The sequence below is a fragment of the Opisthocomus hoazin genome, chromosome 6 (genome assembly GCF_030867145.1).
Source record: "Opisthocomus hoazin isolate bOpiHoa1 chromosome 6, bOpiHoa1.hap1, whole genome shotgun sequence".
Lineage (NCBI taxonomy): Eukaryota > Metazoa > Chordata > Aves > Opisthocomiformes > Opisthocomidae > Opisthocomus > Opisthocomus hoazin.
In genome coordinates this window covers 3,447,259-3,461,369 of record NC_134419.1, presented here as the reverse complement: position 1 = coordinate 3,461,369, position 14,111 = coordinate 3,447,259, and positions in this window count along the sequence as shown.

Sequence of the window (14,111 nt, the reverse complement as noted above, 5' to 3'; positions counted from 1 at the left end):
GCATGTGCCTTTTATACTAATATTAGATTCTCTAAGAGTGAGTATAATCCTGCATCTAAAACAATATTGTAAGGTGTGAATACTCTGTTTATTTGCAATAAAGGCAAATTTTATTGTTGTGTTGTAAACCAAATGTTAACCTATTCTAAGTGCCGTTCAGGCACAGAAGGCACAAATGTTGCCGATCCAAATAATAAGCATCACGTGTATTCATTAAAGCACCTTTTTTTTCCTTTTATGAGAAAGAAGTGGCTAATAGATTCCAGGCAGAATGAGACCAAGTGTGTGTCTGTCTCGGGGCTGGAGTGTGCATTTGCACGTGTTAATGGAGCTGATATTCCAAAAAGCCAAAATGAGATTGTGTTCGCTTTTTTCCAGGCAAAAAAACCCCCCACGCATCGTTTGCCTGAATTAGTAACCTCTGCACTGTTTAATCCTACTAATAATTGGCATAGTATTACTTTTAGATGTTGCTTGTATGTGAGGATGTTTGGCTTGATCTTACTTAATATTTTTCATTAATAGCCCAGAAGAGGGAGTAAACAACATATTTATGGAATTTAGATGTCAAAATGAGGAGAACTGGGAAAGCTGTGAGAGCTAGAACATAGAAGATTCCTGTTTAGTGAAGCACAAGTTAATGTGGCTTTAGCAAAAATAATGCAGAACCGTTGGGTGGTTCCTTTGGGTGACAGCAGGCAGGAAATTAGACACAAAGTTGTAGTTTGTTTCCACATTTAAAACAAATGCCATCCTATGCTGCATCATTAAAAGCTTCTGTTGCAGAGCAGGAGGGTGTAATTGGTATAATCTGGTTGCACTGATGCTCCCCTTTCTGCTTACCTTTCCACGAGGAAGGCAGTAACGCATTAAAGCGCACCAAAGAAGGGGAAAAATGGTCGGGAGCCTGCAGGGATGGATTTAAGGAACATCAACTTGTAGCTGTGTGGCGTCGTTACTCCCTAGCTGAAGAGTGGGGCTGGGGAGGGAGGGGAGCACTGCGGTGTGCGAATCGGCAGTGGCTGGGCGCTGGCGAGGGGAGAGGAGTCGGAGGGAGTGCTGGAAGGACAGACGCCGTCGGGAAAGGGGACGATGCTGGAGGAGAAGCTTCCTGCGGGGAGCGCAAGGCTCTGTGCTGTCCTCCCCAGGAAGGGTTGGAAGTCTTCCCGTGTACGGCTGCTAAAAACCAGGCTGGCCCAAAGGCGAACAAACGCGCGGTGAAGAACAGTCTGCGTTCAGTGGGTTAGTTGAATCAATAACGTCTTTTCCATTTACAGCTTCTGTTGTTGTAGTACTAATAATAAAATGTAAGAAGCTTCAGAGGCTTTAGTGCGCAGGAGTCTGCAGTGGTTGTCAGGAAGCTGGAAGTGGGGCCGAGTTATCTGAAACTAAACATACATAGCTGTACAGTGGGCTGTTCTCCTGATTCTGTGGCACTTTTATTTTTTTAAATAACAGTTTTTATTTTTTTTTAATGAAAGTTACTGTACAACATTGTCTATATGACTTGAGGCGCCTAGACCAAGACCCACCTCTCTTTTGGAGGACTTTGTCCATCCTACCCCACTGCAGCTTTCAGCCTCCACAACCTTGCTGGGAACAAGCCTGGCGATCGGGAAGGCATCAAGGGAACGACTCTTCCCCGGCTGCCCACCAAGTACACTCACGTTTGGAAGCGGGCAGGATGGAAACAGACGGGTGTTCTGGAAATGCACATGATGAAAATGGTAACGATGCCACTCGGTGATTGCTTTTTGCCATCAGACTACAACAAAACTGCTCAGGCCTGATAAATCCGCAAGCTTTTCATGTCTCGGCATTTGTACCTCTTTATTGGCCCTACACGCACATCGTGGGCCGCTCCGTCCCGCAGCAGTATGGGCAGCTGTATCAGAGATGGGAACCAAAGGAGGAGTTCTCCTTCCTGAGCACTTCTGATGTTCAGGTCCTTGGAGGATCCCGTGTGCACGTACCCGTCGACGCTAGCTGTGTCTCCAGAAAAGACCTTTGGTTTGGTGTTCTTGTGATAGAAATGGTCTAATGGCAATAGAAGTAAGTGTTCAAAAGAAAAGTGTAGTTCTGCCATCCCAACAGCAAACTTCTGTGGAAGGCGAAATAGTTTCATTTGTCTCAGACTTTTTGCCACTTGTTGATAAAGAAATGTAATGGTTGAAATGTCTTTGCTGACTAAGGGCAAGAAAGACTTCAGTGCTAGCAGAGCGGCTGCTGTTTGGTCCTTTAATCTGTTAGCAAATCCTTTAGTTTACCACAGTGGGATTTTATTTGAAGCCCGCTACAAATAGTTATTATAAACTAATGGCTCTTTTCAGGTGGTTTTTTCACATTTTTTGTACAAGGCTTAAGCATAGACAAGCCCATGCGTTGCCCTGGTGCGCTCGTGTACAGTGGTGACACAAGTTAAATTACCAAGTTACTAGAAATTAATGTTTTTCGGTAACTACAGGGGACTTTAATTGGAAACTATGTTAATCGCATAGTAATTCTCTTTACCTCGTCTGCATTATCTCCTGAAAACTGTGCAATTAATTTGTGTCATCACTGTTGCTGCTGCTGCCTTCAAACACAAACCAAATGAGCATTAGTTACTCACACACCCAGCAGTGGCCTCTTTCCTTAAAGGACTTCCACAAATCACGGGCTGATTACTCGCTTGCCTGACGGAACCAGACTGCACGTACCGCAGAAGGTGGCAAATAGTAGCTCGTTTCAAAGACTGAGCTTTTAATCGCCTAAAAACCTTTTCTTGTTTTCTTTTCTGCCATTTCCTTTTTTCTTAGAAGGAACATTTCTTTGTGTGTTTATAATATCTAGTATTAGCTGGACATGACCTCAGGACTCTACATGATTAGCTGGGACTCTGCCTTCCCCTGCTAGCAAAGATGCCGGCCTCATTTTTCAAACAAATGCGAGACCTCGATGTCCTCTTTGACTTGCCTCTACCTGCCCAGCGACCGAAATCCCATGGCACTCAGCACCAACGGTGGAGGTGTTGGTGTTTGTCTCTCCCCAGGCAGGGCTGTGGCTGGGACGCAGCACGGGTGGCCCTCGTGGTGCAGGGCAAAGGACCTCTCCGTGTGACCTGGCTGTGCAGTTCCGCCACGGAAAACCCCCCCAGCCACCACATCGCTTTCCCGTTGGCTCTGCGGCCTCTGGCATCTCAAACCAGACTCAGAACCTTTAAAGCCACCTTTGGCCAGCACCCACCTTCCCCACAGGCAATCACAAAAGGCAGCGCCTGATTTCTGACAACTTTGCAACCTGATGTCCTAGACTGGGCTGGAGACTGGTGGAGAAACCCAGTGTGCTGGTTTAACTCCACAGGGAACAAGCCAGCAGACCCTCAGGGATGGCTCTCAGGAAAGATGAGGCTGGAAGGCTGGTTTTGCCCTGCGATGACTCATGAGGTGGAAATTTCTAAAGTGGCCATGTAGGAGAGAGGGTTATTTATTAATGCCGGTGGAGACAACAGACCTCAGAGAGAAACAGAGCCTGGAGAACTGTAGACCAACTGCCAGAAGGCCTAGAAACGGAAAGATACTCAAGACCGTTACTAAGCTAGTGCCCATCTGCGGCTGCCAGCAGAATTGCTGGTTTGTGGTGCCTTTCTTTAAAGACTTGTTTTCCCTCATGTCGGTCCCCTCTGCTTCAACAGAGCTGTAAAACTGAGGCCGCCTCAATTTGTTACTGAAGGTCTCCAAGCAGCTCTGCTCCTGTGAGAACAGCTAGGTGGGAGTCCCCCAGGCACGCTGCCTTTGGCAGTTACGTTTTCCCCACGGTATTAATGAGACACCCCTAAAAGACAACACCAGTAGGTAACTGTAAGAGCTACGTAAAGGGAGCTGCTGTACTTCCTTACTGATGTGGTGGCAACTGGTGTGGTGGTGACGCCACGCATCCCCTCGCCTGATTTTCAAAGCCAGCGCAGGCTTCGCCTTCTGAACAAAACCCGCTTTTCCCTGGTTCCTGTGCAAAGCAAGACCGTGTGAGTCTGGATCTGTTCGTGGTGAGTTCACTGGCTCCCAGAGGATTCTCCACGACCTTGCACTTTTAAAATGACACGGTAAATACACCCAATTGACATTTAGCATGGTGGCATGCTCCTTAGTTAAAGCAGTAACAACAAACAAGTGGTTGCTCTACTTATGTTAACTGCCTTAAACATCAGGTTCATTTATCCACAATCGGCATGAAAATGCAGTTGGAATGCCCCAGTCTTGGTTTTGACCTTGCCCTTGGCTTACACATTTTTTACTCTAAGGAAAGTCTTTTGTGTTTTTTCTCCTTTAACATACCCCTCCAAACCCAGAAGCGTTGGTAGTGAGAAGCAGGCGAGCAGTTCCGTTATGCACAATGCAGCCAGAAGGACACCACAGGGTGTTTGGGGAGGCAGGGAAGGGAGCTCCTGTTTGCTGCTAATTACAGGAAGAAAGTGGACTCACTCTGGAGACCTGATTTATTTCCAGTGTTATTGACAATCTCTTAACTGGAATGATGGAAGGAAAAGCAACCGTCAGTGAGTTATGAAAGGTCAATAATGCCACAAATTAATACAAACAGCATATTTGAAACCCAGCCCGCCCCGCATTCGGTTTATGCAACCATTTCGTCCAAGGTGATACGGCTTTTCGGGCAGGCTGCAGCCCCAGCCCTTCTGGAGCCTCCAAGAGGGCAGAACATACCAGGTGACTTTACGGTCCTTTACCACCCTGCAGCTGATTACTATGGGAGTATGGAATCATTTCTTCTTCCCAGCGTGTGCAGCGCATTTCCCTAGCGCTGTGCGGGTGGCTGCGGAGCACGGTCAGGTACGGCACACAGCAGGATTTCAGCCTAACACCCCTCACGCCGTCCTTACGGCTGGAGCCTCTGTTAGCCTAGAGCTGCTTTCTGGAGTACAATGGTGTTACAGCCTCCCACCGTCTTGGTTAGGCCATGCCAACATCATGTAAAGGGGTCTTAAAATGCTGCTAACTTATTTGCATTGACACAAAGATGTAAAGAGGCGTTCGAGCGAGTCAGGATTGAGCCCTGAGTAATCATCTTTTGACCCTACGATCAGATATCTTCATGAGATGGTTTCTGTTGCCTAATTGGATGAACTGAGCTTTCCAAACAGTTCCCTTCCCTGTTTGTAAGCAGTTCACGGGCAGCTGTAATTGTTTGAATCCACGGCATGAATAGTAAAAAGAGCTTTACTTAATGACTGCAGAAGCCTTTCTCATGTGAGAGCTCTCTGGTATTTATTCACACCAGAATTCACGAGGCTTTTGTTTTCTGTGAACACTCCTGCAAATAAAAACTTGCTCACTCTAATGTTTATGAATAAATGTGGTCGTAAATGCCATCAAAGCAAATCAGCAGGGTTTTATTTATGCAAGAAGATGCGCAAATAAATGTTTGCTGTTTTCGCCTAGCTCTAGTGGGTGTTTAGGCATGTGTTAAAACCAAGGCTTTGTGGGCTCCCTGCTCAGCATTCACACGTTATTCTTATTTTCCATCTCCTCCTTTCCTACACTCTGATCCTGCTGGTGAATCGCTGTGCCCCAAGGGAACATTATTAAAGTCAATGTTTTAGGTATTTATCCACATCCAGCAGCTTATTATCAGGATTATTATCAGTGGATAAGGTCCTGCAGGGCAGTGGGATCGGAGGATGCCCAGGACTGGGGTCCCGTACTTAGGCGGACAAGAGGCAAGCAGGATTGCAATTGCAGCCTCATGCTGTTTTCTGCATGGGTGACAGCAGAGACCCACAACTGCTTTCTTGGCTCATGCTGACTCATGGAGCAGGGCGGTGGGGGTTTTGTCTTACACAGAAGAAGTGCGGGAGGTTATTGCCATCCTGTCTCAATCAGTGCCCTAATTAAATATAGGAGAGGATTTTCTTTTTAAAATGTAAATGTCAAGCCTTGTTAAAGAAAATTGAAATGCGCTGAAATTAATGTGGTAGGAACTGTGGAGGTGCTTAAGCTAGACTATCTATATTTATTAGAAAGGGAACTGAAGGAGGAAGTATTTTCTGATCAGAGTTCAATCCTTAAACTGGGCCGTTTGCAAGTTACTTACAGCATATAAGGATGTTATGCAAGTTTACAAATTTCATTTCAAGATCTGCAGTCAGGGATTGCTTCCAGGGGTGAATTCTATGTCCCAGCCTCTAAAAACTATAAAGGAACATAATCTGAGACTCACCTCTTCCCAGGATTCATGTGAAAATCTGCTTTCTCTTATCAAGAGCATTTGGGATTTTGCGCTGGCCACACTTTCAGGGGGTTGGACTTGAAGACTCAGATTGTTCCTTCCATTCCCTTGTTCCCTTGAGTTCACTAGGGCACAAAAGTACAGAATTTTAAAAATCTACATTCAGCAATATGATAATCCCCATTTACAAATAACACTATCTAAAGGCATCTGACTACTGCAACCCACTGAGAGCCTGCATCAGAAGTAGAAATCAGAACTTGCAACAGTCAACAGCGAAGTCCTTGACAGGAACGCAGTCGGGTGGGGAGTTCAAACAGAAAACTGAATTTTTCCAAAGGCTTGTAGAGAAGAGCTTCAGCTGATCACAGAGAGATGCTTCAGGTCTGAACCGTGATCTCAACCTGACCAAGGTCAGAACTTCAGTTCAGAGGTGTTTGTGCCTCCCCTGGAGCAGGTGAGAAGACGTGCCGTTTCACGGCAGTGCAGAAGCACAAAATACAGTATTTGTTAAAGACAAGACGCTCACTTCTTTGCAAATATATGAAGTTCTTTGGCCTTCACAGTTCAACTAGTGGTTTGTTGTTTTCATGCTAATACAAATTCTTGTATTAATAGGAGCACGGCCTTGGATTTCTCCATCCGTATGGGAAAAAGTTGCTTGTCTGATGGTAAACAAAGAACAGAAGAATTGATTCACTGTCTTCCCTTTTAAAAAGATGGTATGAAGCAATAGTGAAGCAATTTTAATTGTGACTGTGTAACACTTGCGATCAGTAAGATCATTTGTGTTCTGTTTTTAGGAATTGGGGTATTAAAGAGTACATACAGCATTAGAAATGCAAAACATGACTGCATGTTCTCAGGATTTTGTCAGTGTTACATGAAAGAGCACTTGTGCTGGGATGCTCAACTCTGAGGGTATTCTCTGTTCAGTGTGTATTTACAGAGATGTATGAATATTTGATTAATGAGTCATGGTCTCTGGAGAAATTTAATAACTGTACTGCTGTACAAAGCCAGCTCCTTAACTGTTAACACAGCTGCCAATAGTGTCACTGACACTGAAGCCCTTTCTGCATCTAATATATTCTGTGGAGTAAATTCCTTCGTTACAAGAGAATCCATGGGACACATTATTCAGTTATCTGTTTTGAACTGTTGCAGGCTCAATTTACAGACCCTGATTTGTAAAGATTTTTCCAATGGAAACAAGCAGTGACACGTGAGCCATAAAGCAGCAGTTTCACCAGACCATGTTGTTAGAAGAGTTAGTTGGAAGGCCAGTTCTAAAGAAGAGTTGCTGTAAAAATTCTTGTGTGTTTGATAATAAAATAGCTGTTACTCCTGTCCAAATTGCTATTTTTGTCAAATATTTTTATAATGTACTGTAACAGCATATTCAATACGCAGGTGAAATAAAAACTATCTAAGCTATTCGTTGTGCATATGCCTTATATTTGTATAATCCAGTTTAGAAAAGGCAAAATGAACAATGGATGAAAATAGTGATGTATAGCAGACTGATCCCTCCAGTTCTTACCTCCTTAAACCCTGTATGCAGTGGGACTGCTCAAGCGAGGAAAGGCTGTTCGGGGGTATAGGATTTGCAGGACGGGGCAGGATTTTTCTCTCCCTGTGATGCCAGACCAGAAGTGTTCTTCTTGTTTGCTGAGCAGTTTCCCAAGAATAATTCACTGCTGATTGTATCAATTCTCCATTTTTATTCCTAATACCTGTGAAGAGATCAATTTTCACTTATGAAGTGAGGTGTATATTTTAGTGGTGTTACTCCAGTTCAACTGCTTTAAATAATAGGGGGAAAAAATGTCAAAAAAAGATAAATTTAGTGCAGAGGCTTTCACTAGAAGCTGTAACTGCAGGTTAGAATTATACATGCTATGCAGAATTTCCTGCAACACTTCTCCTTTGGGCCACAATGCATTACAGCAGACGTATAATGAAGCTGCTATAAAATCCGTGGTAATTAAGGGGGATTTGACAGTAATTGCAACAGTGAATCAACTTAATTATTACCTGCTTCAGAGAGAGCTAACCTGATGTTATAATCTAACCTTTCCTACTTCTAAAAAGAGAGATTAAACAAGTATACGTAGCATTTAAGAATTAAATCTGTTGAGATAGCATTATATTAATATACTTTTCATATGCAGTTTATGTAGATGTGTGTGTACAGGTACAAAGCAGCTGAACGAACAGCACCATAAGCTGACAAACTGCAGATACGCTGACTGTACGCATTCATAAAACAAACAGAACCTCGTCTGCATCTGAGGCGAGCCAGCTTCTCTGTTATTTGCTGAAAGCATGGGGACCTATAGAAAGACCATTGCTATAAAACACTACGATACACACAAGCCTAGTTCCTTGAACAGCCTTGTAAAGGGGATGTGATGAATGTATTGTCTTTCCGTACTTAATGTTAAATATGCAGTATTGGAGGTTCCAGTGTTACACAGCACAGAGGAGATTCTCCTTTGTCCAAAACTGGTTTGCTGTTTTTCAGTGGCACGTAACTTGCCCTTAAGCTAAAAAGAAGCTTCTTACAATGTCTTCCAGTTGCTCTGAAACTTGGACCTGGCCTAGAGAGCTCCATGGATTACAGAGCAGCGATGTCCAAACCTCCAGGAGCTTTCTCACCCGGCCTTCAGACAGTTATCATAAACACCAGGGGGAAAGTAGCCCAGCATAACATTGGTCTAACCAGTTCCGGCATGACCAACCCAGCCCTTTCAGCTGCTGCATCAGGTACACTGAACCCCACGCCACTCACTCAGGGTCTAGGGGCTGAGCCCGTAACTACAAGCATCCCTTTTGCCTAGGTTGTCAGAGCTTTGGAGATGTGGTACCTGAGAGCAGGGGGTTGTCGGAGGGTCGCTGGTCCAAACCCTTCTCAGAACTCTTCTCCAGTGTTGTACCTGGCTGGTAGATGCAGTGCCGTGTCGATGGCAGGTGCGTTTCAGCAGTTGTATTCTGGAAGATAAGAGGTGCAATAATAAAGCACCACTTTCAAAGAAAGAGCAAAGTGGGCATTATCGTTGTTATCATCATGAAAACTTGCCACTGCAACTTTCCCGTGGAGTTCATCTGCAGAGCTGACAAAATCAGCTTCACCTCTGCTCTGAGGAGGAGTCTGGCCGTCCAAGAGAGGCACTGAGGGACTGACCCATGCATGCCCTTAAAATAAATTTGCCAGTGTTTACTTTTTCTTGTTGTGTTGTGAAACAATAAATTAGAAAGACTTCTTGTTTGGTTTTTTGTGTTCTGGCCCATAACATGCTACTATTAATAACTAATTTTTATTACCATAGGCCTCATTTTCAGGGAGCTGTCAAGCTGACCATGTTGAATAGACAAATATGTTACAGATGTCACCTGCCCTGCATATGTAATTTAGCTGTATGGTAAGAACAAAGCCTGAAATTGCATTAAGCCCAAACCGTCTGATCTTTAGGACACACACTTTTAGAATATTACAGCTGTTGAATCTGCCTTAAAGTAAACTTGAAAGTCCGCCAGGTTTTGAATAGTGTTGTACTGTAAAAATGGTAGAAAAAGCTAATTCATCTTGGCAGTAGTAAAAAAAATTCATTCAGTTGCTGGCCTTCTGATTCTAAATTAAGAATAAACATCTGATTTTCAGGGGAAAGCAGGTTCTGATTTCTCTTTAGGTGCAGACAACATAATCTCTCCATCAGTAATTACATCAGTAAAGTGTGGAAGCCTCAAGGTACCTGGCAAGCCACCCTGCAACGTGTGCTCTAAGTGCATCCCACCGGTGTCTGGTACCAAGGCCTTCACTTCAAAAGCCCCTTCCTGAAGCCACAGAGAGATCCACTTCTACAGCAATTGTTCAATAGATGCTAAGACACTTCAGGCTCAGCTTCTTGCAGAGGATACACAAGCCAAACTCTTCTGACCATCATTCGTGCATTTCTCTCATTTTTAGCCAGCTGGCCCTTCGTGAAGTCAGGAGCAATGTCCTGCTGGGAGGAGAGTGCCCACGAACCTGCATCTTATGATCATTGACTGCCTTCAGCTGCCATAGGCAATTGGTATTTAAATATCCAGCTAAAGCAGCGGAGCTTCCCTTCAGAGCAACCGCTGGATGAGGGGACCCTGCTGAGAATCAGCCTGGGGTAGGGATGCAGAAGCTTCCTCCTGGGATTTGACACCAGCCTTGCTCCAGTCTCTGTTAAGGGGCTGTGGAAAAAACCATGATCCCTCCTGTGGTGAAGTCCCACGCTGAGAAAAGACTGAGATACCCGAGAGCTCTTGACAAACAGCTCCTTTCTGGATGGTTGCGACCTGAAGCTGTGTAACTCTTGTAACATGTGCTCCCATTTGGTAAGTGCCTAATGCAGGGGAGACTACAGTAAGCCCAGGCTGGTGTGATGCGATGCGCTCGCAGCCCTGCACGTGTGCATCCGCTTCCTGGGAGCTGCCCGAGCACAATGGGAGCCGAGCACGTGTCGGGAGGTTCCAGGGGCTGTCTTCCTGGAGGCAACAGTAGCTCTCTGCTCACATGTAAGTAGAGGAAATGGCAGACTTTAAATAACAAATTTTCGCTGCTGCCTTTTGCTATTTTTACAACGCATTTTAAAATAAATGAGAGATTAACACAGAAAAAAGCACTTAAGGTGCATGCTCAGTAACTATTTTTTCATAACGTTTTAATGGATTCAGGCTTGAGCTCCACTGAAATCTGGATTTATTAGAAACGCTTCATGCATTTCAATGGAGTTTTTCCTCATGAATCTAGATATTTTACATTATTTCAATAGAGCTGACCCTCTGATTCATTAGAAATGCTCCAATATAACCAATGGAGCATTTCTAATGATTCTGGTTTTACAGCAAATCCAAGGGTCAGCTGTACTGAAAACAATAGTGCTAACCTCTAGGTTTATTAGAAAAATGCTCCGTGTCTCAATGGAGCATTTCTAATAAATCAGATAAACAGGGATCTCCCACAAAAATGCTCTATTGGTGAAACAGACAAATGGATTTGTTGTTATTGAGATCTTTAAAAACCAAGACTTAAATAGACTTTTTTGTTTCTCATTCTAGAGTAATCCCTTCCTATCTAGAGTTTAGATCTTCACCATTAAAAACATAATAAATATTCCTCACAATGCCATCAGGCTGAGAAACAAGCGCTGCTGTCTCAAACTGCCAAGTGTTTTTCACTTCACTGAAGACGATGCTACGGCAGTTGCCAGGTCGGGGTTCAGGGGTTTGGTGCTGTGCTGCTGGCTGGGACAGGCCCTTTCACACTCTGCTCGCTGCCTCTGCTACAGAAAAGGGGAGAAAGGGTGAGTGTTAGAACAGCTCAGCAGCGGGCATCACCGTTGATCCACTATGGGTGTGTATGAAATTTAACTGCAGCAGATGGCACTCAGGTGGGTTTTTTAGACCTTTAAGCTAGCTGTTTTTCCAAAGTTCTTCTAATTTCACCAGAAACTATTGTCCTGAAACGCATGGGCCATTGTGCCAGGCCACCAGAAAGATAAAGTAATTCACACATAGCATCTCGACAGGCCTCTCTCCACTCACCAGTGTCATGCCATGCAGAAGTCACAACTTCTAGGATGAAGCTGCAGAGACCCATCACCATCTCTCTGGCTCATCCTCCACTGGAACTGCTCTCCTCCTTACGTGTGTGCCTGCGTAGAAGTGAGTGTGTGTACAGACAAGCACACGGGCTCTTTGGAGGGTGTTGGCAGAGCCTGGCTGTGCACAGGTAGGCTGGGTGGCTCGTCACAGGAGCCGCACGGAGAGCCTGGCCGTTGGACCTTGGCTGTAGCAGTGCTCCTGCTTGGCAGAAGAAGATTCTGCATCGTGGTGCCGGCAGGAACAGGAATCGCAGGCATGAGCTGATGAATCCATGTGCTGAGCCAGTCCAGGAGGAGTAAATGCCTATGCTGTGAAATGCAGAGAAAAGCCTTGGTAAGCCGAGACAAAGCTTTCCTTTTAAGAGGAAAAGCCAATGAGATAATTTCAATGACTCAAGATTTAGTTGGAATGTTCCATATTTATTGAGTATATGCTGTACTGTCCAGATATTTCCCTGTGGTTCAAATACCATACATAAACCACTGTTACTGCATTTGGATTCCCCGTTCCTTCTGCATGAATTGGAAATACTCGGCTAAAAGCCAGTTAGTCTCAGTTTGAACAGTATTCCAGTCCTCTTTCCTGCACTCTCCAACGACTTCAAGAAATCTGCTGACCAGTCTCTCTGAAAACCTGAAAATAAAACATGCTGCAGTGGTGACAAATCCACAAACCCAGAAATTCTGCTTTAAAAATGATTGGTGTGTCCGAGTGGGTCCCTTTTTTTTCTTTTTTTTCCTTATCAAGTTAGATGATTTTACCTAGCAGTGATAACTGAGACATTCACAACGGAGTCAAACAAAAGGAATTTAACCGACGGGATGCTGGCTGTCTGCCCAATATGCCTGATGCTTGAATATGGGATTGTTTCATTGCCTGAGTGCAGGAAGATGCTGAACCTGCCTGCTGAAACTACTGAGAGTCCTTCGTAAGGATTAGGGGTCCGTGACCACCGCTGATTTCCCAGTTCCATGGTTTCTCCCACACACAAGTTCATGCTGCCAGCACGATTGTCCTCTAAACGATAAGCAAGTTCTTCAGCAAAAATTGTGGGTCAGGGTGGGAGCCTGCTTGGTCAGGGGGATTATAGCAAAACCAGCGATGGGAGTTGGAGGCTTTTCCTGCCCCAGAGGCACTGGCAGCATCACCACCAGGCAACCTCCTCCCCCTACCCACTCGGGTGAGCTACAGCAGTTTGTCATGTCAAGCCTTGCTGCTGAGTGCTGTGTCTAGGGCCTCTGGCTGTCAGAGGCAGGATTTCATCCTGGGGTCCCTAAGGCCTTATAGAAAGCCCAAAATGTTCATTTATGTTGCTTATTGTCTGGCCAAATCTGTGTGTGCTTAAAAAATATCTGGAAGTTTAAAGGCATTAGCCCTGATCATCGTGGTTTAGAAATTTAGTCAGTATTTTTAAAAGTTAAATACATTTATTATTCTAAACAGCGATGCCTTTGTCAACTCTTAATTATTCTACACAAATTGTTTATATATTAAATGCTTCATTCTTTGATGTTACTTCATGAGATCAATCTCTCCGATTAAATTTTTGCAAAGCAGCTCCATTAAAATATCACTATACAGGTCTAATTCACAGAGATATCTGTAAAGATGTATGTGTAGTGCACGAGTACTTACACATATGGGAATTTGTCCCTCGGTTTATCAGAATTTACATATGTTTGTGCACATATATGCCGTTGACAGTACTCCTATAATAATCAGTGTGGGCATATGTGTTTATAACGTGTAGATTTATGTGCTTTATCTATATGCAATGTATCTGTGTAGCCATAACTTAATCTGTCGCTCAGAATTTATTTCAGCTTTCCACATGAGCTCTTTTAAACAATGCTAATTGTTGCAGAACCAAAATCAGTGATGATAACTCTTTTAGGAATTGTCATGTTGTCTATAAATATTTAGCGACTGGATTGTATTTGCCAATGTATTCCTGTATTACAGATGAAAAGGTAGCATCTGCTGAAATTAAAAGTGGCCACATTTTCGCTGTAGCTTAATTAAATGCCAAAATTTATCTACATTAACAACAAAGTGGTGAAATTTATTGATCAATTCACATGATATAAGTTGACAAATGGCCCAAGCAATTTCCATAATTTTCTACACGTGTTAAAATTTGTAATGAAAAAAGAAGACTATATTAACATTAAATGTGAACTGAAAGGGGGATTTTGTAATGGGAGCGGGCGCCCTGGGGCAGTAAGCTGTGTTTTCCGTGCCCTGTCCAGGCG